Source organism: Pleurodeles waltl, chromosome 4_2 (genome assembly GCF_031143425.1).
Source record: "Pleurodeles waltl isolate 20211129_DDA chromosome 4_2, aPleWal1.hap1.20221129, whole genome shotgun sequence".
In the NCBI taxonomy this organism is placed as follows: domain Eukaryota; kingdom Metazoa; phylum Chordata; class Amphibia; order Caudata; family Salamandridae; genus Pleurodeles; species Pleurodeles waltl.
Window position 1 is genome coordinate 542,857,494 of NC_090443.1, and position 24,885 is coordinate 542,882,378.

The 24,885-nt window shown below is 42.6% G+C and overlaps 1 long non-coding RNA gene across 1 annotated transcript; it reads right to left on the minus strand.

Moving 5' to 3' along the window:
* Window positions 1-7,551: 7,551 nt before the first annotated feature.
* LOC138294182 (uncharacterized) lies at window positions 7,552-24,885 on the minus strand. The gene is made up of 3 exons (XR_011203248.1): window positions 24,832-24,885; window positions 23,240-23,347; window positions 7,552-7,609 (listed from the first exon to the last, which is right to left on the minus strand). It is a non-coding gene; the product is annotated as an uncharacterized lncRNA (long non-coding RNA).

Here is a 24,885-nt window from a genome sequence, read left to right on the forward strand (position 1 = left end):
TTGAATTTAATTTCAGCCTCCAATCCACCCAAAACATCTATAGGTTTGCCACCATCACCAACTGGGTGAACATCAGAAATGTTCAATTGGATACCCTTGAAAGAATCCTTCCATACCTTTTCACTCATAAGCGTGACCGGCGATTCTGAATCTGCCATGACCTTAATTTCATGGCCATCGAGTTGCAATAAACAAAGAGGTCTTTTTAAAGAGCCTAAAGATACACTTCACACATTGTCTTGTTGATGATTTTTTGTAGATTTATCTTCTAACATAAATATCTCATCTTCACCTTCAGATGAATATTCCTGTTCTTTTGCCTTGTTTTGTTGAATTTTCAGTACTTTGCTTGTTTGTTTCTTGCTCGTTGCTTGGCAACCTCAGTGGTGAGGCAAGCAGTTGAATTGCCTAAATAAAATATACTTCCACACCTGTAACATGAGTTGATTTTTGTATTATCGAGGTGTTTTTCATTGTCACTCTTTCTATTGTATTTCCCATATTTACTTTTCACGGGTAAGACATCTTGCTGCTGTTGGAATTTTTCATTTGACACAGTCAATTGTTCCATATAGGAAATGGTACTTTCGATTCTGGTCGCTATCTCCACAGCTTTTTCTAAAGTCAAATTGGAAGTAGATAATAGAGCTTCTTGAACCTTTTTGTTATTAATTTCTTCAACCAACTGATCTCTTATCATTTTCTTCTCGAATGATTTATATTCACAAGATACAGAAGGTATTCTTAAAGCAACCACAAAGCTAGATGCAGATTCTCCAGGCATTCGTACTCTTTTTTATAAAATGTGTGTCTTTCCATTATTACATTTTTGCATCTCTTAAATTTTGTATCCAGAGATTTTATAGCGGTGGCATAGTTCATTTAGTGGTACATCTATTCTGTGGATATGTTTGAGAATTTTCCAGCCTTAAGAACCTAAACAATGTCTCAAAATAGCAAATTTCCTTTTGTGTGTGAAAGTTTCTCCCTCCAACGTATCAATAGGCTTCAATACGTTCTTTCCATATTTCCCTGTCTGACTCTGAAGAAGTTGGATTTGGAGTAAATACTGATGGTGGTGACATAACTTGATGCATTGTAGTATGCAAATTATATGTTTTATTATTATTGTTACTTGTCTTTGTCTAATGTTTAAATGCTAACTTGAAACTGTTATCAAGAAAATAAAAATGAGTAACGCAGCTTGTCCGCTTTAAACTTAATGCGTAAGGATCACTGTAACATTGTGGCAAATGGGAGAAAACACCATACGTCAGCTGATGTGCCAAAATTGAGTACAGGCTCGCGCACACGCTTAATCCAATGCGTGCCGTTGAACGCTATAATCCCCTCGAGCCAATGTTGTAGGTCAGCTGACTTGTCAAAGACATGTACAGGCTTGCGCACATGAACAATCCAATGCGTGCCGTTGATGCGATGAACTTGAGTGTACAGTCCTGGCCGTAACATTCAGGAACATACTACATCAGACAAAACAATAGCCCAGACACTCATGGAGATGCTGAGAATTCAAAACTTGAGAGGCAAATTTGATGCGGCAATCTCATGATTCCTGAACAACTCTGATGAAATGGTCAGACAATCACGTGGGACACAGATCCTGTTGAAGTCCACGAGTCGTCACTAAAAAGATGCAGAAGTCAACTCAGTTAAGTCTTTATTAAAATATTTGACAGGACATAACACCTGCCACAGAGCTTCGCATTACTCCTCCATCCTTCTCCAACCAACACTTCCCCATCCCCGTTCCAACATTCCCTTTCCGTCACTGCCTTCTGTTCCCTAGGTTATCCTGCGTGGAAGTCCCTCACCACATGCATAAATCAACTTGCAATTACAAGACCCAACAGTAGGGTGGCATTAAGTAAGATGATCTTGCTGCCTTGATGCCTTTACAAAATGCAGGATTTGTTCTGCTTTTTGCCGCACTCCCTACTCCATAAACTGAATTGATTGCTGATTTCATTATTGTGGGCAGTAAAGTGCAGCAGGGTTGGCCTGGAGATCCTTAAGTTGGACTTTGCCGAGGGGAGCCTAGCTCTCCCAGACCTTAAATTATACTATCTAGCTGAACTACTCCAGTATGCGGGTTTGTAGGCGGAGGTGGGTTCCAATTGGGAACAATTGCTGCTGGAGGGATTGGTCAATGTCGCCAACCTCCCCTCATTGCGCATGAGAGGTTGCAGACTTCCGGCTTCTACCCTCTTTATAGTCTCCCAGGTTGCTCATGCATAGGAGCGGCGGTCACATGCATTCTGAGATGAGCACCTTTTGCCAATCTACTCCACATTGGTGGTTGCGCTCATTTGCACGTATGTGTAATTCCATGGACATCACACATTGGGTGAAGGGGGTAGTCAGAAAGCAGAAAATGTGTACTTAAATGGAAGCTTTATGACTATTGAAGAAGCAGGAACACACTTCAGCATTTGACCTGGATCAGTTCCTGCAATACACAAGTACAGTCTGGGTGGTAAGGAAGATGTGGTCGACATTACCCGACGAATCTAGCAAATCCAATATGCTGAAGGTACTGTTGGACCCTGGATGCAATTCGGGTATCATATCCTGACTATATGCCACTCCAAAAGGTAACAGGCTTACTGACTTGACATCCCTGAGAGCCAAATGGAATGGGGGACTAGATTCTTCTCCGACTGAGAGGGAATGGATGTGCACCTGAAAACTTGTTCAGGAAATAGCGAGCAATGCCAGGCTTAAGCTGATTCAATTCTATTATTTACACAGAACGTAATTGACTCCACAAAGTCTGTAAAGAGCTTACCCTGGTCTGATGCCGTTTGCAGAAGGTGTCTGGTCTCCCCGACAGATTCGCACGTTACATGTGCATACCAGGTAGTAAAACCCTTTTGGGAGGACGTAACTCAGGAGGTTCAGAGGGTGACAGGGGTAACAAAAGATCTATCAATGCATCATTGTCTGCTGGGACTACTCCTGCTCCTAAAAAATGTTGTACAATGAAATAATGATTTGTCCTGTTGGGACTGGTCCTCACCAGACACAAAATTGTTATACACTGGGCTAGCCAAGTGTCTCCGTCAATGAGAAAATGGAAAGCAGATCTAGCGGAGTGGGCTGTGGTGGAAGAGTGGAGGCTCCAGATGGTCAGACTTGACAATCATGCTGAAAGAGACCTGGAGATCTGGGGTGCCCTAGTAGACAAGCTAGAAAAGGACAAGATGGTGGTGGGTGAGGGGGATTCAGGCTGAAACTCCTCTGAGTCATCGGGAGGGTCTACTAACACGGGAAGGGCAGACTTTACAAATAACCCCACTGAGACTGCAACAAACCTTCTCCCTCCCCTCTATATCCCCCACTCCAAGGAGACTGTATGAACCTTGCTGCCATTGAGTAAGTGAACTCCACGAGGAGAGGACAATAGATATAAACCCCAATTCTGTAATGATACTGGCAGGGGGGTTACACTCTGCCCCTCCCCTGCCTGGTGCTCCCCCAGGCTACTATTAGTCAAGCCCCGGTCACCATCAATATCTCTGTCCCTTCCGAACTAGTCCTTTGCTGCAATTTGTTTCTTAGATTGTTAATGTATATGGTGTAGGAATATACTGGAAATTTCGTTATGCAGAACTGCCTTTTCTTATGCTGTGTTAAAAAAATGAATAAAGAAATTAGAAAAAAAAAGTACTATCAGGTTTATAGCTAAGCTTCCAATTAGGGCAAAAGTTAGTTTAGGGTTACAATGAGGTGGGAGACAGGTTTACTGTAAGGGCAACGGTTAGTGTGTGGTGATGGTCAGATAAGTTAAATTCAAGGGACATCAAAGTTCAACTTAAAAAGTCCAATTCAACTCACCTCTTTCTTCCTACAGAAGGATAAAAGGTGGGAAGTTTGTTTTCTGAATTTTTATGAATGTCTATTTAAATCTGAAAGGTGAACTACTGCAGAAGTCCCACAGCTGGTCAAGGTGAATATATACCAGATTTCACAAAAGATACATGTGCACGGAATGAATCTAAAAAGGAACTTATTTTGTATAGTCAGTGGTTGTCGCATCGATGTGGGCCCTGGTAATATATTTTACAAAGAAAAAGATGTAAGCTCTCTTTTTAAATTTCAAATTAATTTTAATACATTTTATTTAAAAAAAAAAAAAAAAACATATGACAAACACAGTGGAAGCTCATAATAAACAGTTTGGTAATGCATGACAGTTGGTAGGTACGGCAATAGCACATAGATTTTGGATCAAATGTGCTCAACAACATTACACTATAAGTGAAGAGAATTAGAGGTGAAAGAAAAAATTTAGACAATTAATAGATACCACCAGCCCCTTTCCACTGGCAGAATTGGATGAAGTGCATGTTTTTTGACTTTGTGGATTTTTAAATTTTGAGTTTTTTCAGTTACACCTCTGGTAAGTCTTTTAATGCAAAAAAAACACCTGTTTGCATAAACTGTATTGTGCATAATGTTAATTTGTACATTTTATTTTCAATATGCAAGTTTAAAACAAACTAAGGATGTTTCACTTATTTTGCTCAAGAATAAATTAGAAAAATTATAGTTTGCAGGCATTCTTATTGCCGATCTTTGGGCCAGATGTATCATCACGGCCCTTTGCGAGTCGGAAATAGCGATTTTTAAGAAATCTCTATTTCCGACTCGCAAAGTGCCATGTATCACATTTGCGATTCGGTAATAGTGATTTCTTAAAAATCGCAAATGCTATTACCGAATCGTAAATTGCAATACCGGCCCCATTCGCAGCTATGGGCCTGTTGGCCCATAGCTGTGAATTTTTTGCATTTCCAAAATTGCGATTTCTGAACCAGAAATCGCAATTTTGGAAATGCAAAAGCCCAGGGTGCTGGGGGCCTAAGGCCCCCTCTGCTGCACCCCAAAAATGTTTTGGGGGACATGTAAGGTGCACACATGCCAAAAGGGCATGTGTGCTTCACATGTTCAATTTAAAAATGCATTTTAAATGCATTTTTAAATTTTGCACCAGGTTACCACCTGGTTTCATTTCATGGTATTTTGCATGTGCAAAATGCCATTCTGCGAAAATCGCAATTTGCGATTTTTTGCAGCATCGCCTTGAGATGTGCATTTTGCGAATCGCAAATTGCGACTCACAAAACCAGGTCGCAACGCAAGAAATCGCAATTTTAGCGATTTCTTATTTGTGGTCTGCGAATGCCTTTCATGCATCGGTGACCACTTTTTTGCACTCGCAAACGGTCGAATTTTGCGATTCGCACCGTTTGCGAATGCAAACATTTTTCCTACATCTGGCCCTTTGTTCTTGTATTTTAAAAATGCAACTTCACAAAGTTCGCAAATTCAAACTTCTTAAAGTGGGAACGTTTTTGTCATAACAATGTCAAGTTCTAAATGACTGTGAAATGTTGAAGGGTTTTGTTGTAGTTTTTTGTGTAAGCAGGTGACAATCAAAGTACTGGATTCCTCGAAAGAAAAATGAAGCAAATGAAATCTGTCCTATATCTTCATTTTTAACAAAAGATTCTAGCATTATACTGCACGAGTTCAGCAGCTTCATACAAGTGATAACATATGGACAGCAGCTTCATATAATTGTTACTACACAGTCAGCAGCTTCATAAAAGCGATAAGGCACGGCTGCGTGCAACTTCCATACCTTTGGCTAAGGCACCCTGAAATATGCTTTGTCAGATACAGCCTGCACGTCAATGTTCGTGTGTAAATACTACGGCCCATATGTATACTTTTTAGCGCCACATTTGTGCCGCTTTTTAACGCAAATGCGGCGCAAACTTACAAACTACAATTGCATTTTGTAAGTTTGTGCCATGACGCAAATGCGGCATTAAAAAAGTATAAATATGGGCCTACATTTTCGCCAAATCGAAACCCACCACCTCCTGTCACATTTACAGGTTCATCTAATGACATGCAAGGTAGGTGTTCCCGTGCAAAAAATGCCTCTAAGGCAAGTGCGCCTTATTTATCCTCCGGTGTAAAAATGACGCACAGGATGAGGCAGGCCATAAAACAAGGCACCCAGCCGGATTTGCGCTGTTTTTTAACGCCTAAGTCAGGGCAGGCGTTAAGGGACCTGTGGGCTCATTTCCATGGTGTGAGACCATGGAAGCAGTCCACAGGTGCCCTTCCCTGCATCAAGGGACACCCCCTGCTATCCTCGCCCACCCCTGGAGGACACCCATTGATGGGGGGACCCATCCATGGTAAGTGCAGGTAAGTATATATATATATTTTTTTTAAGTGGCATAGGGGGGCCTAACTTGGGCCCCCCTACATGCCACTGTGCCCAATGGCCATGCCCAGGGGACAGAGGTCCCCTGGGCATGGACATTGGGCAGGGCATGGACATTGGGCAGGGGGACATGACTCCTGTCTTTGCTAAGACAGGTGTTATTTCCATGGGGATTGTGTGCCAAAAAATAGCTAGTCAGGTTTGAGCAAATATCTTTGACTCTAACCTGACTTGCACCATTCTTTGGCACACAACCCCCAGTCTTCCCTTCGCATACGCTGCCCGGCTAACATCATTCCATAAATAAGGCGCCCGGCTGGTGCGTTGAATGGAGTTAGCCGGCGGTAAACGTTTTGACACAAATCTGCCCTAGCGCTGAGTTGCGTCAAAAAGTATAAATATGTGCCCAAGGCCCATATTTATACTTCTTTAGCACCACATTTGCATCATTTTCTGATGCAAAAGTGGTGCAAACTTACAGGGTAACTATAAATACGGGCCTAAATTCAGAATCTCGACCTACAAATGACATAATAGTCTGGTACTGAAAGCAACTTTCACAGAGCCAGTTTACAATGTAAATTAAACAAGCAATGCAATGGGTCTCACTTTTGCTTGCTGTGATCGACCTAAAAGGTTGTGACTCTCACAGAGACCAGGTGCACGGATTCTGACCCACAGAGTGCGAATAAAGTATTGTGACATGGTTAGGGGGCAAGAGATGAAAGACTTTAATGTTTTTGAGTAGCTAAATTCATAATAAACTCTTAGAGAGAAGACTCAGCAGACACAAACCCAATATCTATTAGCTTAGTTTCTTAACCCTTGGGTAGCGTGAGATGAGCTCAAGACTAACTTTTGGGGAGGTGCTGGGGAGGGATGAAGGTTAGGGTTCAGTTAGCATCAATGATTTGAAAGTACTGCAGATGAACTGTAAAGAATTTGATGTACTAACCGAGATCACAGCAAGTGGAAGGGCATATGATAACTACCAAAGAAAGCTTTAGAAAAATCCCAAAAAGAAAACTGTGAAATAAATCATTTAAATGTTTCCTACTGAAGTCTGTGGAAGGCAAGGCTAACCATTGTAACACGAATAAATAGTTAATAAAATGTCTCAGTGTGGCTATGGATCAGTTTGGATGTATGAAGCTATCGTCAGGATCATTATGAGTGATTATTAGATTGTCCAGCGGTGACCCTGCATTAATAGTTTTGGGGAAAAAGCAAGTATGACACAGGTAGAGCACAGATGAAGACCCTCAAGGCATACAAGATCTTTGGTAAACCCACCTTTGTTCCATCTTTTCCAGTCTTGCCAGGTTCTCCCATTTCTCCCTCAATTCCCTAAACACAAAACGCCAAAAAAGAGAGGTTTAGCAGAAGTTCACATTTTAGCAGTAGCTTCCTTATGAATGAGACACTGCAAGAATGTAAATGCTATGGTTTCAGAACATGAGAGCTTCATTAGGACTGGGAGTCGGAACCCCTATATAGAAAGAGAAGTTGTAAAACATAGAAATCTATCGTGGATCCATTGCCTAGATGGAGTTTTACCACAGGATGCGGGCAAGGAGAAGGATTTATCAGCTACCCAAGTCAATTGTTTTGTTTATTTCGTTTACTGTTCTGTATGTTATCTTTTCAGGTGGTTACCCCTGGCTGTTCATGGAGCAGGGGCTAGGCGAACCAAATGGATAAACACAGCTGAGTCTTCCTCTTGTTTTATCAAGTGTTAATTCCAAATATATGTGCACATGCCACACCAAGTTTATTTGTAAACTTTCTTATGATAAGTACAGATTGTGCTCACATATACTCTTGTTGTTCGTGTGGTAACTGCAAATTAAGATTACGGTATACAATCAGTCTGTGCTTCGCTTTGGGTTTTGGAGTTATCTAGGAAATACAGATCAAGTCCTGTTTTCAACAGCTGTGATTTTCAGTGTGCATATTTGAGAAGGCAAATGTTATGTACCATCAAGGGAGGAGAATGCAATTCACAGCCAACCCCTGTTTTGTCCTATAAAGGCTAGGGCATTCGTAAGGCTCAAACAGTGTCATTTTATGGATTTGTTTGGCCCATGCAAGGCATGTTTTGGGTTCTACTGTTCCTAACAATTTAGAATTTTGATACCCACTTTTCTCCTTATTGCTGCCCACATGATGCCAAAAAACTTTCAGAAATTAGTTTCACATAAAAACAGTTGGAACAAGTGTGATTTCAGAGAACCCCAAAAAGCATTAGGCTAACACACAACTAAGACAGACAGGGGGTAGAGGTAGGCAGAAAGAAGAGAGATTGAGATGTAAAAATAGACAGAGGTCCGAGAGATAAAGTTTACTTTTCTATGGGGGGCCCTTGAAATGTGGGGGTCCTGGGCAATTGCCCATTTTGCATATGCCTTAAAATATCATGGGCCTTATAGGCACAACAATTACCCTTTCTGGCTCAGCAGTTCATTGCCCACTCCTCTACAAGATCCAACTCTAACCCAGTATTTAATTTGTAGAAGAATAGGTGCTGAGTTCCACACAGAGCACTGGTGCACCAAATACCAAGGCTGTGCAGTCTAAAATCCATCTCATTCTTCTTTATTCACTAACAGACACTCCATGCACTTTTATCTCACTCTTGCAGGTCACTATATTCTCCCTTCATGATGTTTTTTATGTCATTTTCTTTCTCATTATTTTCCCTTTGTGCGTTTTCCCCTCTCCTGCTCTTGCTCTGATGTGGAAAAATAAGCGCTGATCCCCAAAAATAGGTACCAGTGAACCCTACTGCTCAAAGTAATAGTGTAATTTTCTGGTGAAGTGCTTGACTCAGATTAAGAAACCCACACTGACTCTAGTCTCCAAGTGGAGCCCCAGCAGAGAGCTGTTGCTTACGTGCTACGTACGCATGCTGAGCACAATGAGGCTCTCAGGGGTGGCATTCTTTGAATGTCCACCTCCAGGAAGCTTTGAGTGGCTGGTGGAGACCTGGTCAGGGGAGGGGCTTAAGTGACAATTGAAGACAACAAGGAACAGTTAGGCACAGTTTAAAAGCTGTGGTCCTGTTCAGGTAGGGCAATAAGGGTCCTTGATGTTTCTATCATAAAGTAAAACTTAGTTTTGCTGGGGTTGATTTTTACTAGGCAGGGTGTTATGGCACAAGACAGTGCAGAGGTGAGGGAGGTTTTGAGGACATTAGGCGAGGCAGGGAGGGGTGTTTTAATTAAGCCAAGCAGTATGGAGAGCCGCAGTAATGGCATGTTCTCCTCCAGAGCATAAAAATAAATATTCAGCAGGGGCATGTGTAAAGGAAAAGCTGGGAGGAGATGAAATGCGGAGTGCCTCACCTGCTGCCGAAGGATCCATGTTGCGGCTAGGAGTTGACCAGGCAATGCAAGGTCAAACTTGCTTCCTAACGTCAAAGGGTAATAGGCCCACTAGCTTGGCGGGTTGAAGAAGAGCACAACCAAGCCACAATCTTGCTAGCGAGCAGTGTTGGCCCAGCCAGCGGAGTGTGCAGTGGCCACCAGGGGGCAACAGAGGGATCGCATGAGGGAGACAATGACAGCACTACTTTTTAGTCACCTAAAGTGGCAGGAATATTGCTGCAGAACAAACCTGCTGCTGGAGTTGGGGAATAAACTAGCTGGTGGAATAGGGATAATGTAAAATGCTGAAGTTAGTTTTCTGGCAGCGGATGGTCAAGCACAGGAGTATGTAAATGGTGAATAGTTGCGTAAGCAAGTTAACGTAATGCCACAAGAGGCTCTAGCAGGAGAACATATGAGAGCTTATCACCCACGCTTTGTTAAAGGGGCAAGAGAAGATTTTACTCACAAAAGGGCTCTGGGGGAAGATGTTATGCTAATAAAAGAGCAGATGGGTAGCTGGGTATGGTTTCCAGTGTTTGATAGTAAAATAGGAGAGAGTCAAACAGACATGTGTGTCAGGTCCACAGCCCCCTCAGGCTGGGGTGACCTGCATGGCACCGTGAGGATCATCCAGGAATACGAGTCCAGGATGGTGGAGCAGACACCGGTCATATTACCAACAGACTGGGGACATTGGGCCGAAGAAACAGAGAGGTTTAGTGCAACTACCCAACAACGTAGGAGGAGGCTGGAAGTGTGGTACCAGGCCGGCAAAGCCCATGGCTGAAATTTTGATGGTGGTGTTGGTAATGGGGCGAGGCTATGAGTGAGTAGAGAGAGATGATGAGTCACTTGAGTTGGATTATGACTCTGAGGATGATGAATTGGAAGAAAGGAAATTTCCATATTGGAAGGAAGTCAGTTGGCATAAGGGGAGCCCAGGGAGGGGGATTATATGTCCTGTATTAGTACTCCTATACAGGTGTCTGATGACAAAGCACAGAATGGGAATACAAGAGGTTCTAGAAGACAACAGGAACAAGATTAGGGACAAAGGAGAAGAAATTGAGAACAGGTGAGAAAAGTTGGTGGGAATGTTGGGACACGAGTGGAAGCATGAAGAAGGTGGTACACGTAGAAAAAGGAGAAGGGACTGACTGTGAAGACAACGGGTTGGTACATCGATGGAGCCAGAGGTAGAGGTAACAAATACCAGGGGTCAAGAGCACTGTTCAGGTAAGGAACAGACTAATGTAGATAACAAGAAAACAGATGGAAAGAAAAAGGTACAGCCCAAAGAAGAAAATAGTAAAAGTAAGGCAAAGATTAAAAAAAACAATTGCCTTACATGGGACTGTCTATGCAATTGGGGGCACACCTTTCATCCAATGCAAAAGAGAAAATATGGAAAGGAGTGTTTGTGGACGTCCTAAAATTACTACACTGAAGCGCAGGCAAAGAAGGGGTCTAAAGAAGAAGCATGGGAGCTAGCTAAAAGGCCTTAGGTACATACAACAAGTGACACATGGATGTCAGCATTTTTGATTTACACAAGTGTTTCCCAGAACTGTCAGTGTCAATGTTTGAATACATAGATTAATTAAAAAACACACATGAATTATGGTGGGGTTGCATGGTAGCAGTATGATGAAGAGTTCAGGGCATGTTTGTGTTGGAAATGGCCCTTTTTGCATGGTTATCCGCAAAACTTTTGCGTCTGACCTCCTGCATTTACTTTTTGCTGGCATTAGGACTCTGGCCACTGTATTACTGCTGACCAGTGCTAAAGTGTAAGTGCTCTCTGTCTAAATTGCATTGAAGATTGGTTTATCCATGATTGGCGTATTTGATTTACTAGTATGTCCTAGTAAAGTGCACTATGTGTGCCCAGAGGGTATAAATCAAATGCTACTATTGGGCCAGTATCACCGATTGTGCCACCCACATGTAGCACTGTAAACATGGCATAGACCTGCCACTGCAGTGTCTGTATGTGCAGCTTTAAACTGCCATTTCAGTCTGGTAAGTGAACCCACTTTCCAGGACCAAACCTTCCCTTTTACTACATGTAAGTTATCCCTTATGAGGCTCAAGGCAGCCCTATGGACAGGATGCAGTGTAGTTAAAAGGAAGCCATTTACTGGTGTGTTTCACATATCCTCATAGTGAATTACTGCTAAATTCGGTTTTCACTATTGCAAGGACTATTCCTCCCATAGGGTACAATGGGGATTGGCTTGAAATGTCTTTTAAGTGCAATTTCCCATTGGGAGCAGATACAGATATGGAGTTTGAGGCCGCTGAACTTACCATCTAAAATACATCTTTTGGTGTAGTTGTTTTTTAAGTTGTAAGTTTGAAAATGCTGCTTTTAAAAAGTGGGCATTTTCTTGCTTAATAATTCTGTGCCTCTGCCTGGCTTAGGAATACACATCTGGGTCAGGATGACAGTTGGGCTGATTGTGAATTCACTCTAAATAGTCATACAAAGGGAGCTGAGGTGTGCCCTGCATATCCTGATGGGTCTTTCTGAGCTAGAGTGGTGGGAGGAGCTGACAGTTGCACCTGAATAGGGCGTTTCCAGTCCTTATACAAAGCAGTCTCCTACCCCTTGGAGTGTGTCTGGGGCTAGGACAGGAAAGTCAGGGTCCTGTGCACTACAAATACTTCTGTTTGAATTTTGCCTACTTTAAAGACAGAAATGGGTATAAGCAAAGAACCTCAGACCACATAAAGTTAGAAATCCTTCTGAACTGAGAAAATTCTGCCAGGAAGAAGAACTGGTTACTGTAGGAGGGACTGCCACTATGCCTGTTGCTTTGCTGTGTTGGTCTGCTGCTTGCTGCTGGGAGTGAAAGGACTGGACTTTGCTTTCTATGTCCTGCTTCCAAAGGTTCTCTAAGGGCTTAGACTGAGCTTGTCTCCTGTTAAGAAGTCTTGGGGACATCAAGGACTTCATCTGCCAGCACCTGGGCTCTCTTGCTGAGAGTTCTGACTTGCTAGGTGGTGCCAAATCCAGTTCATGGGCCTTTGGAAGTAAGTTCTGGTGCAACCAGGAAGAAACCAAGTACATTGACTCCAGAGTGGCTTTGGAACCGGCACCGCTGCCTGACTCCACACCACTGCCTGCACCAAAGCCATGGTCCCCACTGAGTGCAACAGCTGTGACTGATGCTACAGGACCAATGCCGTTGCAGTGCCTCAAAGTCCCAATGAAGCATTAGTCCCAAGTGCTGTGTCATCGACATTGGTGTCACCCAAGATCGAATCCGCCGCAGTACCTGTGGGCCCATGGTTTGATTGCAACACTATGAAGTCGAGGCATCACGTCTTGACCTTCTGGATTCATCTACCCCGCCGGGTCATAAGGAAACTGACGTCTCACTATCGACGCTGCATCAGCTCCCCCTGCAACTGTAAGGAACCGATGCCTCACCGATGCCTCACCTCCCTGGCAGCAGTACGGAACTGACGCTGCACTGGCTCCCGCGATGCCTCACCTCCCGAACCCCATGCAACGTCTTTGTTTCCTTGTTTTTGAAGTTACTGTAGCTGAGGTACGCATGACTTCGTGAATGCCGCACTCCCTCGCGAGTGGCATTGGACTTTTGGGAACGTCTTTCTTAAGACGTTGTGATAGCCACAGTTGTAGTACTTCAGATTTAATCTTTGAACATTTGTTTATTTGCTTGTGTGTGTTGGAGCTTTGTCTTTTTTATCTTGTTTTACTCAGATAAATATTTTTCTAAACTGATGTGGAGTACTTTTGTGATGTTTTCACTGTGTTACTGTGTATGTGTGTGTGTGTACAAATACATTACACATTGCCTCGAAGATAAGCCTGACTGCTCGTGTGAAGCAACCAAGGGGGTGAGCAAGTTTTTTTTTAGCTATGTGAATCCTTGCCTTTATTGGCGTGAGGGTCCCTACTTGGACAGAGTACAGACCACTGCCAACTAGATACCCCATCTGTAACAGTTTTGGACTGAAATCTGACAAGCCTGGGGTGGGGAGAGGAAATTATTAATGGATTATGGTTGCAGTGGATGTATCGCATTTGTCCACCACCAACATTACACACAGCCAGTGGCTTAGCAGTGCAGCAGCAGCCCTTTGTGGGATGGCCCACCTCAGAGGGGTGGGTTGCTGGGGGCAGGGTCAGAGTGTCAACACTGGGTTGTATGATGGAATTATGCATTCCTAAACCATGCATGCCTTAACAATGCGGCCTCAACAACGACTACGTCTTTACCACAAATGCCTTTACCACCCATGCCTTTACAATGAATTTCATTGTAAAAGCATGTTTGGTAAAGGAACATGTGTGGTAAATTCCCCCCTGCCCTGGCCCCTAACAGCTGTTACCCTACCCTGCAATGCACCCTGCCTCAGCCCTTAAAACTGCCCCTTCCACCCCCTGCCCTGAGACCTAAATTCCCTCTGCACTGAGCCCTAAAAGTAACCCTACCCTGCCCTTAAAACTACCTGATCCCCCACGCTGAATCCTACAACTGGCCCCACCCTGTCCTAAAAACTAGGGCCTAAAACCTGGTCACTGTCCATAAAACTATTTAACCCTAAAACAGACCCTGCCCTACCCTTAAAAATACTCCAACCCCCACACCTGCCCTCAGCCCTAAAACTTCCTCTCAACCCTAAAAACTACGTCCCCAAACCCAGCCCCTCACCCACTTACCTCTCCTGTTTCTTCCAGCTAGCCAGTAACCCCACCCTGCCCTTAAAACTACCCTGACCCCCATGCTCTGAACCCTAAAATTGACCCTGCCCTGCCCTAAAAACTACCCGACCCCCCACCCTGAGTCCTAAAACCTAGTCACTGCCCTTAAAACTACCCCAAACCCCCACTCTGAACCCTAAAACAGACCTGCCCCGCCCTTAAACTACCCCAAATCACCCACCCGCCCCGAGCCCTTAAAAGGTCTCCCACCTCTAAAAACTACCCCCCCCCCCTCCAAACCTGGCTCCAGACCCATTTACCTCTCCTGTTCTTTCCAGCTAGACTGCTTTCTGCTCCTTCCTGTTCCGCCCGAACAGCTAGATCGCTTTCTCTGCCTTACCCACGCACATATGTGATTCAGGCACATGCATGGTTAAGGTAGAGTCGTCGCTGAGGCAAGCATTGTTTCGTTTGCGGGGGAATGGCACGCGTGGCACTGCCCCTCATTGTTACAGATGTTTTTCCTTAACAAAGGGAATGCTGGAGATTTTACAGAGGTTACTGCCCAAGTAGAAACATGAATGTTCAGAATGTGGGGGAAGACGCAGGGTTTTACAAAGTTTTGGGGAGCAGTTAAATTATAGTTTCACTGGATACAATAGGGGAAAAGGAGGACAGTCATGACCTAGCAACAAGGGCTTCTCTACCAATCATAACTGAAGTTTTAGAAACCTGGCTCACATCGTACCCTAACAGAGAGGATGCTCTAATTTTGGAATTGGGGTTTAAAGAAGGCATTAACTTAGGTTATCAAGGTCCAAGTTGTAAGATTTGTTGGAACTTAAAATCAGCTACAGAACATCCACCTTTGGGGAGGGACAACATTTTGAAAGAAGTAGCCGAATGTAAGATGACAGGCCAATTTATATTTTGGCCTTTGTCGGATCTGATGATCTCCTTTGGGAGTAGTACTATAAAAGACAGAAGGTGAGTTTAGAATGATTCATCTCTTGTCCTGGCCAAAAGGCTTGCTAGTAAGTAAGTATGTATGTATGTATGTATGTATGTATGTATGTATGTATGTGTGAATATATGTATATTTTCAATTAATTAAAATCATTGTCAGTAAATAATGTCATTGTTCATCAAGATACAGAGGTACAGTTTGCCTCTGTGGATGTTGCAATGGCTTTGGTGAGGCAATGTGGGTAGGTGTGGAACTAGCAAAATGCGACAGAAAATCAGCCTTCCTCTTACATCATGTCCAATCTTTGGTTTCTCTCTATTACATCTGATTTGATGATCAGCTATATGTACTACCAATGGGCTGTGCAGCGTCTTGAAAATTGTTTGAGGCATGAGCACATTTTTATAGTAGTGCTTTACTTTCAGGTTTGGTCACGAGTTGGTAATTATGATTTTCTTTTCCTGAGTATGAGGGATACAGGTGAATGTGAAGAAACATTGTACACATTTCAGAACATGGCAAAGGAGTTTGTAGTGCCTTTGACACTGGAAAAGACTGAAGGTCCAAATAAATACTTGAGTTTCCTAGGCATTGAGCTTGACGCTGTGCACATGGACGCGTGACTGCCGAAACAGTAGATTCATGAATTGGTACAACTAATAGAAGGAGCACTAGCTGCACCTCAAAAACAACTTTGCCAGGTACAGAAGTTACTAGGTCATCTGAATTTTGCCAATAGGGTAGTGAAATTAGGGTGGGGTATTTGCCACAGGCTTGGTTTTACGATGGCAAGGGCTAAGCTACCACACACAGCAGTTACACTTCATGTGGACAATAGGACTGTAGTTGATTAGGTGACAGCTGTTGAAATTGTTGCAGTGCTTCATCCCTGGGTGTTTAATGTTTAGCATTGTGTTTAAGGTAAAAAACGTTCCAGATGTGGACGATAGCATCGCAGATGCATTGTCTTGTTCACAGTAGCAGAGATTCTGTGGTTTGGCACCTGGAGCAGATCTGAGGAGGTCTGTGATACCAATGGGAATCTGGGAGCTGGGGAACGAGAATTGTGCAGCTTATAGAATAGCCTATTGCACTCAGTACCAGAGCAGCATTCAGACAAACGTAGGAGGAATTTTTGAGCAGTGGTGGAAGTAGAAGAGGGCAAGATGAAAAAAGTATGGAGGCTAGACAACATAATGTAGTGAGTTTTATCATGATGAATATCAACAGGATTGTAGCAGCCACTACAATAGGTGGGAAGATGGCAGGAATCAGTTCCATGGAAATGGGGACATGAACCATTTGATGGGGAAATGGATGAAAGGCTTTTAAAAGGATGGACAAATGATAGAAATGAGGGAGTAGTCAAAGGGAACCAGTTACAATCCATTGGTTGGTGTGTTTGGTTAAGGGTTTGAGCATGGTTTGTTTCTTGCAGTTTGAGACATTATTATTCAAGTGGTGCATGTTATGGTTGTTTCATGGAACCTTTAGAGTATCAAAATTACTGGGGAGGAACTAGTAAAACAGATTAAAGGTAGGCAGTGTAGAAGTGGTGTGGGTTAAGTTAAAACTGTTTGAGAAAATACAAAACTGATCTGAAAGGGAAAGGGGCCACAGTGCCTTTTAATCTTATAGGACTGGTGGTCTCATTTGGAGCCTGGTATAATTTTAAGGCAGTTGGGGTGGAGCAGATAGGCTGGGTTTTCTGTCATGTAGATGGGAAGAGATTGCTGTCAACTTAGCTTTTGGAAGTAATGAAAACATTCTTGCAGGTTATGGGACAGAATCACAAATATTTTGGCACACATTTATTTAGAATTGATGCAGCAATGAAAGAGAACAGGTTAGATTATTCCATGAAACACATTATGAAACTGGGAAGGTGGTCATCAGATTGTTGCCTGTGTTACATTTGGCAGCTGGAGGAGGTATCATTTTTGCCGGAATGACATTTAATATTTCTTTTAGGTTGCCTGATGGGACAGTACTTCGCAATATAGATCGTTGGCCATTCTTTTGTTAGATGGTCACTGAAGTAAGCAGATAAATGCCCCTTTGGGTGAAATTTAGGTTGTTATGCAGATGAAATAAATGTTAATTGGTGAGGTGGGGAAGAATCTGGTGACTGAGAAGCCATGCCTGTATGTCTTAATCATACATTTAGGAGATAATTATTTGGTTCAGCTGACAGGTCTTGGGTTACCGGAAGAGATAAAAAAGCATTACGATTTCATTTATAGGGTATGGTTAGGCACGTACGTGTTTTGGACAGTGCTAGTTGTGCAGAGAGTTTGGAATAGTGAAGTATAACGTAGTAGAGAAGGCTAGGCTCAATCTCAATAGAGAAATGCAATGCTTTTGCAAAGCTTTGGGCATTGACTGGTTGGAACACACTGATGTTAAAAAAGTTGCAATGGAGAGATTCATTTTTTTTAGTTTCTATTCCCCTCTGACAGATGATCCGGCCCCGTATATATCACGGTATAAAAGTTCCTCACGTATAGATTTTTTTTTAAATCTCTGAAACATTGTGCTATCGATCTCAATCGGTCCAGCATTCCGGTCTTTCAGACCATGCCCTTTTGCTGCTGGAAATTTCACTCCACTCTACAGTTCACCTACCTCAGATTAGAAGGTGGATTTTAAATCTCCGCCTTTTATCGGAAGAAGGGTGGATACAGACTTCACAGGTTGAAATTAGGGATTTCTTTCAACGCAATCAGGGGTCTTCAACCCCAGCAATAGTCTGGGATGCATTTAAGGCCTACTTCAGGGGCTGGGTAATCGTCAAAGAGGTAGCTGATAAACGGGCTCTGAAACAACAAACTGCGGTATTGGAAGACGTAGTTCATAAGTGTTTAGTCACCTATTTGAATGCCCCTTCGGATACTAATAGGAAGGTTTTCGAAGCTGCCAAGAAAGCGCTGGCGGGATTTAAAAAAAAAAAGTTGATATAGAATATGGGTCTTATAAACAGAAAAGTTATGAAGAAAGCAATTTTATGGGAAAATTCTTGGCATGGCAAGCTCAAGATCATATCGCGGGCAATCTTATACACGCTTTAAGATGCCCGATTACTGGGGTTAGGCGCACTGACCCCAGAGACCTTGACCAAATTATGCTGGAGCATTATAAACAAATCTATAGTGATGCTTCAGTTATAGATTCCAGGACCATTGAGATGTTCCTGATGGGCCTTAATATTACTTCTCTTTCAGATGAGGACCGTGTGGCATTGTCTCAACCATTTACAAAGCCGGAACTTCTAGACGTAGTTAAAAATCTCCCCACAGGGAAAACCTGCGGTCCGGATGGCTTTCCGGCTGAGTTCTATAAGACTTTCATAAATGCATTTGCTGAGGAGTTCTTAGCCCTTTTAAACGGTTTATAACAGGGCGAGGAAATCCCCAGAACATGGCATGCAGGAAATGTGGTTAGCTTTCCTAAGAAAAATAAAGATAGGGAGGATCCAAATGCTTACCGTCCAATTTTATTGTTAAACACAGACTATAAAATAATGACAAAACTATTGGCTAATAGGCTCAATGGGGTAATTAATAAATTGGTGCATCCCGATCAAAACGTTTTCGTGGCTGGTCGACAACTGGCTACAAACACACACTATTTAGCAGAGGCTCTTCATTATTTTACCACTAATAAAGTCCCTGCTATTATTCTTTTACTGGACGCAGAGAAAGCCTTTGATTTGGTTGTTTGGGACACGCTTTATTCAATTTTATCTAGTTATAAGGTACCCACTCAAGTTATTTCTTTAATTCAAAGGCTGTACTCAAACACTGAGGCTAATATTATTATAAACTCAAAGTCTGTTGGACAGCTTCAAATACAACAAGGGACTAGACAAGGGTCCCCGTTATCCCCTATTTTATTTGCCCTCTTTATTGAACCACTCGCCATTAAAATTAGACAGAATAGTCAGATTCAGGCACCGTTAAAATCAATGGGAAAGATTAAACTTTATGCAGATGATATTATTCTGTTTTTGGACATAAAACACTCTTCTCAGGAAGCGGCCTTTAATTTATTTAAAGAATTTCAGCAAATCAGTGGCTATAAGATTAATAGGACCAAGACCGACATCATTCTTTGTGGCACTACTCCTAATTGTCTTCTTCCTGAATTAAGAGAATGCGTAAATTCCAACCCTAAAAGATACTTGGGGTTTTATTTTTCGGCCAATATAAGTGATATCTATGAGCTGAATTTCACTCCTTTACTTCAGAAAACTCAGGCTTTACTGACTCGTTGGAGGCCTCTCCCTCTCTCTATATTAGGCCGCATTGCATTAATTAAAATGTCAATTTTACCACTTTTCAATTTCTTGTTTGCGGCTATTCCGTGTGTTTTAACGCAACCTTTTTTTTAAAAACTGAAATCCCTATTTCGCTCCTTCATCTGGCAGAACCGAAAGGCTCGAGCCGCTTTGAGTATACTGTACGCCAATAAGGAGAAGGGGGGACTGGCCTTACCCAATTTCAAAGATTATTATTATGCATTTTTTGCACACTATTATGCTAGCTTTAAATTAGAATACTCCGTCGGCTCCAAGTTTTTTACTGATTTTCGGGAACTAATATGCAGAGAGCATAATATTCGGAACCCAGCCCTTTTTGACCAAATCGCCTAAAAAAGTTTGTTATAAAATTCTTAAATGGTTTCTCAAGAAAAGAGTGGATTTTTTTAGAAAATATTCAATCCCTTCTGTACATTTTGACACTCCACTCTGACAGATTTCTCTAGGTTCAGGGACTCAGATTAACGAAGTCATGGTGAAAAGGTGGGAGTGCGCTGGATTTAGTAAAATTGGAGATTTTCGTGTTGAGGGTAACTGGGAAGCCCCATGGAAAATCATGATCACAGTCAACAATGATCTTTTGCTGGTCAGATCCTATAATATTTTGCTGCAGGTTTTTAAAAACTTAGATATTAATTCTATCATTAATGCCCAATCATTGGTAACAGAATTAGTTACACCTTCGCGGATAGGGAATGCAGGGGCATGGAGAAGGCTCTTGGCAGAAAGGGTTAAAGTGGATCGGGGGATAAGAGCTCAGATGAAATGGGTTAGTCAGGAGGGCATGGTGGTCTCAAGTGATTACTGGGAGACTATTAACCGCCTAAATTTTTCTGTGCTACGAGGGGCTAATTGGCATCGAATGATATTTTTTAGTAAATGGTTGTTGTATCGAACCCCGCAAGCCCTATCTCGTATGGGGATCAGCAACCCAAATATGTGTTTTCAGTGCAAGGAAATAGGGGCGGCAGGCTGGATATTTACGATTGCGACATGCCGATGTATATAGAGATACTGGGAAGGGGTTTTTGCAATTTTAACATCCATTGTGTTGGTACCCATATCTCCGAGTATTCGCCTGTTGAGCTTGGGGTATGATCCCGAGGCAAGACTCTCCTCTCGATTGGAGAAGCTCGTATTTATAGCCACTGCGGTGGCTAGGTCACTGTTGCTGAGAAACTGACGGTCTGAATTATCTCCTACTAGTCAAGGATGGTATAATAGGATGGTTCAAGTTAGACTTCAGGAGATGAGATATGCTAGTAGAATAGGTAATGTTAAAAAGTTCTCTCTAGTCTGGGGAAATTATTTCTTAGACAAGCTTGGTTGACCTTTTTTTTCTTTTGTTTCATTTTCTGAAAGTGTCTTGTTGTGTACTGATGTTAAAAATAATTAAAAAAAGAAAAAAAAAAGATGTTAAAAAAGAGGACTTTATGTTTTATCATCAGGATGGGGTTCATTTGTCATTTGTGGGGTGCAAGTTATATCTCCTGCAAATTAGAGAGCAGTTGGCAAAAAAGCTGGCAAGGCAAACATTGTGTTCACCAAATATAGGCTGTTAAGGCAACAACCTGTGTAGGGGAAAAGACAATTGTCTTGTTGGTTGTCTGAAAGACAACATCATAACGCTGTGGATTTGTTTTATTTTTATTTTTTGGTTTTCTTCAAATTTAGAAGAAGAAGGGTGTGGAGGCGGGGTGACAGAAAAAAAAACCTTAATAGGGTTTTTATTCTGGTGGCCGGAAGATTTGGGGGACTCGCAGGGCACTGCTTGGCAGATGGAATACAGGGGAAAGATGCTTGGGTCACGTGTGAAGGAAGGTGAATGGTGGGAAAAGAAGATGGTGTGAATGTTTGGATGGTCTTTGGGGGATTGTTCATGTTGTGTGGGATAATTAAGGGTGGGGGCGTTACCTACCAATTGTATTAGTGAGGCAGATTTTTCATGGATATATTGTATTCTAAATTATAAGTCCCAGCTGCATGCCTGCCCTAATAAAGCGGCCTTTTGCTCTTAATGTGACCTATTCACTCTGAGACGTTTCACCTGATGGGGCTCCCCAGGGGTGACATGTCCAGGATGTCCAGCCTCGAGTGGGTTGCGCAGTCCAGGCCAACAGGGGTCAGGATTGGTCAAGTTAATGCAGGGGAGGTACTGAGGAGATGGCAGGGGACAGCAAGGGACAGTTAGGTACAGTATATAATGCTGCAGTCCTGTCAGGTAGTGTGATAAGGGTACTTGCTGTTTTTCTCTTTCCCCCACCCTTTGGCTTAGACACGTTTTTTCAATCTTAGGCCTATTTTTGTGTGGTTGACTTTATTGGTATTTAGACATGGGGCAGGAATTTTGTGACACTTTAGGGCAGGTGGCAGATATGCAGGATCTCACGCTAGGCTGGACGGGATGGGGACCTGCAGGGCACACCTGGGCAGAGGGAATACATCGGAGCGATGCTTGGGTCACGAGTGAAGGAAGGCAAATGGAGGGAAAAGAAGATGGTGTGAATGTTTCAATGGTTGTGGGGGGATTGTTCATGCTGGGGAAGGATTACGGGTTGGGGGATTAGTTATAAACTGTGTTAGGGACTGGGAGGCATGTTTTCTTGGATATATTGTATTGTAAATAACAAGTTTCAGTTGCATACCTCTCCTAATAAAGTGACCTTTTGCTCTTAATTTGCCCCGTTCTTATTGCCAAATTTCGCCCAATCACTCTCTCGAGTACCCCTCCTTTCTATGTAGGCCTGCTTCTGAACAGGTATGGGTGAATGAGCGTCAGAGTCTTATGTGATTGGGACTCATTCAAGTGAAACATACTGTGCATTGACGGCAGCGAGATTTGTGTATTGACAACAAACAGCCACAGTTGTCATCAGTGAATGAGGAAGGCAGGTGTAGTGCAGCAGCTAACTGTCTGCATAAATAGAAAGATGTAGGTGCCATCAAACAGGAGTTACATCTGCCCACAGAACGGGTAGCAACCATCTCCCATTCAAACATGCTTTCAATCCACTGGCTACGGGTAGAGCTGCTGAGGCTCAAGTGAAAAGGAGGAAGTGGGCAGTGGCAGCATATCTGCTTTGGAAAGACCTGGGCACGTGAAACTGATTAAATTTTGTTCTGGGGATATGTAAGGTGCCACTTTTGCTACACATGTGAATTGCCCATACCTGTTATTGGAAATGTGAAACCTGCAATATGTGACACTGGACATACAGTCACTGGCAATATCTACTTTACTGGGACACTGTGGAGGACTCTAAATCACATCATGGGTGTTAGTGGATGCCAAATGGTACATTTTCAAAGCATTTCAACCAGAAACAATACCGTTCCCATAACTTTCTAAAAGTAGACTACCTGTTGGCACAGTGATCTTAAAAACCCAATCAAGTGTTGACAACTGTCATAGTATACACTCAATTAGTCTTGCATAACATCCAACCCTAACTCTTAGAAACAACAACTTATTTCATGGGAATTCCATGATTCTGCTGCCTGAGATGCCACAGCATTATGCATTTATGAAACTCGTATAAAGAATTCTATGATTGCACTTTTCAAAATGATGGCAGTCTATTTAAGTTCAGACATTAATCTCTAGTTGCAAAAATGCATTTGCACAAACCAAATAAAATCACATTACCATAATACCTGGGGGTCCCCTGGGACCGATGGGTCCCCCAATCCCTTGAAATCCTGTCACTCCTCTCTTTCCTTTCATTCCTTTCTTCCCTCTTGGACCAGGCAGACCCTGTGAAACAGAGTAACAAAGAGAAACTTTTACATGTCATCTATGGGTAGATGACTCAGGCAGAATTGAAACAAGTTATGCTCATGTGCTTATGCCGTTATTAATGAGATTTTCAGATAGTTAGCGGTCCATTGAAATATATATCATAGTTGATGGTAGCACAATATATATATTGTGTATTGACAGGCATAATGCCATCTGTTCTAACCATTAACTCTTCTAATACTGCCTTTCCTTATTGCCTCTAAAACTTAACTACCCCTTCCCCAAATGCTAACCATTGCTAAAACAACTAATTCTGAGCACTGCCAAGCTTTAAAATAAAAATTCTGAGTCTTAATCCTCTCTTGGAGACCCTACCAGAGGACACTGTGCCAGCAGAAAAGGCACCAACAGGGGTAAACGTGGAGCTCGGGATATTCCGACCATAAACTTCTGCCGAGTACTGATCCTCTAGAGCCACTGGCAACAGTGCAGATGTGAGGGAAGAGGCGGTTGGGGCATCCCCTGGGGTGGATGGAGTGGGCTGGTAAAGGGATTTGAGTGTCCCCTATGTGAGTACCACTACAGCATCTGCCATAAGGCAAAGCCCGCCATTGGAGGCACACTGCTTGGCACATGGGAGTGCCTTAAAGACCTTCTCCAGTGGCTTCTTTGAGCCACCCCAATGTGGGGCTGGGATTGTCATTTTAGGCAAATCAGTACCCAACTATCTAATTTAAATACCATGCTTGATTTCTGCTATCCGTCCTTTACACAATCATAAATGACATCAATGCTTATTGTCATTCAGTCTTAAAATAATCCATTTCTAACATCTTACATTTCAAAGCTAACTATCCAACTCCATACTTCAACTCAATTCATCCTCAATCCCGTCCATCCTTAACAACACACGTTCTCACAGAGCTCCAACTCTTCCTGCATTCACTGCTGACATATATCTTAATAATCTGTACAGCAATATACATGATTAACATCATCCCTTTGTAATGCCATCCATCTTTTACACCATCTAACATAACTTCATCCATCCTTAACGGCCTTCATCCTTAAAGGCATTCATTATTAACATGATCCATGCTTAACACCATCCAGCCTAACCCCATCCATCTCATTACTATTTCTCGCTAGTGTCATACATATGTAGCATCATCACTCCTATTGCTAGCGGTAACCATTGTTAATACATCCACCCTTTCCCTGCAGCCATTCTTTATTCATTCATCTGATAATGTTGTAGGAGATATTTTTACTGTTAAAAGTCTATTTTTTCCAACACATTAATGAAGACACAATGGTAATTGGTGATAATGAAAAGATATTGTTACCTCTTTTCAATGAAAAGAATCTAGATGCAATAATACTAATTTTCTGCTGAAGAAAGTCCATGAGAACATCACGGGTTCAACCACAGAGCACACAGTAATGCAGATACATTGATGCTCAGAGTGGGCCCAGGTTGAATGATACATGCTACTTACTGTGTCCCCTTTGAATCCCTGGTCCCCTGGCTCCCCCTTTCCAGCAGGAAGCCC